We start from the raw sequence: 2,500 nt of genomic DNA, 5'->3' as shown, positions 1-2,500 counted from the left end.
CAGCGATGATGGTGGAGGACTTGAGACAGGCTGGTACATGGCATGTCTCCAGGGAGGTGTTAAAGATGTTGGTGAACACCGGAGACAGCTGGCCAGCGCAGTGCCTGAGGGTGGCTGGAGAGACAGAGTCCGGCCCGGCTGCTTTGCGTGGATTCTGCCTCTTGAAAAGCCCATTAACTTCTCCCTCCTGAAAGGAGAGAGTCGTTTCTGTAGTATGGGTGGGGGATGGGGCCTCTTGGGTGGGAAGGGGTGGTTCAGGACAGTCCAATTGTCTTTCAAATCTACGGTAGAACTCGTTCAGGTCGTTGGCTAGGCGGGAGTCGTTAGTGGTGTGGGGCGCTCTGGGTTTGTAGTTGGTGATGTGCCTGAGCCCTTTGGCAGACAGAAGCAGCGTCGTTAGTAGAGAACTGGTGTTTTAGTGTCTCTGAGTACAGTCGTTTAGCCTCTCTCACCGCTTTGCTAAACCTGTTCTTCGACTCCTTGAATCTGTCTCTATCCCCACTCCTAAACGCTTCCTCCTTCTCCAACCTCAACCTTTTGAGCTTTGCTGAGAACCAGGGCTTGTTGTTGTTAAAGTTCACCCTGGTACGTGTTGGGATACAGCAGTCCTCACAGAAGCTGATGTACACAGCCTCTGTGAGTTCATCCAGACTATTGGTAGCAGTCGTGAACATATCCCAGTCAGTACAGTCTAAGCACGCCCGCAAATCTTCCACAGCCTCACTGGTCCACTGTTTAGATGTCCTCACAGCAGGTTTACAGAGTTTTAGTTGCTGCCTGTATGCACGAATCAGGTGGACCAAGGGAGTTCTGTGCGAGCCGAACAGCCCCGTGACCCACAAGAGAAACATCCCCGCCAAATTCGAGCGTTTGACGGGGTCTATCCGTGAAAAAATATTCACGTTTTTGAGTGCACATGCATTTCTGCTGCAAATGCCTCTGGAAGTTTCATGCCGTTCGTATGCCAATTGTGGCAACACGAAAATGACCCGTTTTCCCATTCCGAGGGATTTCTGTGCGACCCTAACAGCCCCGTGAGCCACAAGAGACACATCCCCGCCAATTTCTAGCGTTTCACGGGGTCTATCCGTGAAAAATATAGACGTTTTTGAGTGCACATGCATTTCTGCTGCAGATGCCTCTGGAAGTTTCATGCCGTTCGTACGCAATGTGGCAACACGAAAATGACCCCTTTTCCCATTCCGAGGGATTTCTGTGCGACCCTAACTAACAGCGCCCGTGAGCCACAAGAGAGACATCCCCGCCAATTTATAGCGTTTCACGGGGTCTATCCGTGAAAAATATAGACGTTTTTGAGTGCACATGCATTCCTGCTGCAAATGCCTCTGGAAGTTTCATGCCGTTCCTATGCAATGTGGCCACACAAAAATGACCCGTTTTCCCATTCCGAGGCATTTCTGTGCGACCCTAACAGCCCCGTGAGCCACAAGAGAGACATCCCCGCCAACTTCTAGCGTTTGACGGGGTCTATGCGTGAAAAATATTAAAATTTTTGAGTGCACGTGCCTTTCTGCTGCAAATGCCTCTGGAAGTTTCATGGCGTTCCTATGCAATGTGGCAACACGAAAATGACCCCTTTTCCCATTCCGAGGGAGTTCTGTGCCACCCTAACAGCCCCGTGAGCCACAAGAGACACATCCCCGCCAATTTCTAGCGTTTCACGGGGTCTATCCGTGAAACATATAGAAGTTTTTGAGTGCACATGCATTCCTGCTGCAAATGCCTCTGGAAGTTTCATGCGGTTCGTACGCAATGTGGCAACACGAAAATGACCCGTTTTCCCATTCCCAGGGATTTCTGTGCGACCCGAACAGCCCCGTGAGCCACAAGAGACACATCCCCGCCAATTTCTAGCGTTTCACGGGGTCTATCCGTGAAAAATATCAATTTTTTTTTGACTGCACATGCATTTCTGCTGCAAATGCCTCTGGAAGTTGCATGCGGTTCGCATGCAATGTGGCGACACGAAAATGACCCTTTTCCCATTCCGAGGGATTTCTGTGCCACCCTAACAGCCCCGTGAGCCACAAGAGAGACATCCCCGCCAATTTCTAGCGTATCACGGGGTCTATCCGTGAGAAATATTCACTTTTTTGAGTGCACATGCATTCCTGCTGCAAATGCCTCTGGAAGTTTCATGCGGTTCGTATGCAATGTGGCGACACGAAAATGACCCGTTTTCCCATTCCGAGGGATTTCTGTGCCACCCTAACAGCCCCGTGAGCCACAAGAGAGACATCCCCGCCCACTTCTAGCGTTTCACGGGGTCTCTCCGTGAAAAATATCACATTTTTTGAGTGCACATGCATTCCTGCTGCAAATGCCTCTGGAAGTTTCATGCGGTTCGCATGCAATGTGGCGACACGAAAATGACCCGTTTTTTCCCATTCCGAGGGATTTCTGTGCCACCCTAACAGCCCCGTGAGCCACAAGAGACACATCCCCGCCAATTTCTAGCGTTTCACGGGGTCTATCCGTG

Source organism: Petromyzon marinus, unplaced genomic scaffold, assembly GCF_048934315.1.
Source record: "Petromyzon marinus isolate PM22_M1 ecotype Great Lakes invasive population unplaced genomic scaffold, UKy_Petmar_22M1.pri1.0 PM_G_Scaffold_354, whole genome shotgun sequence".
Lineage (NCBI taxonomy): Eukaryota > Metazoa > Chordata > Hyperoartia > Petromyzontiformes > Petromyzontidae > Petromyzon > Petromyzon marinus.
This window is presented reverse-complemented; position numbering follows the sequence as displayed.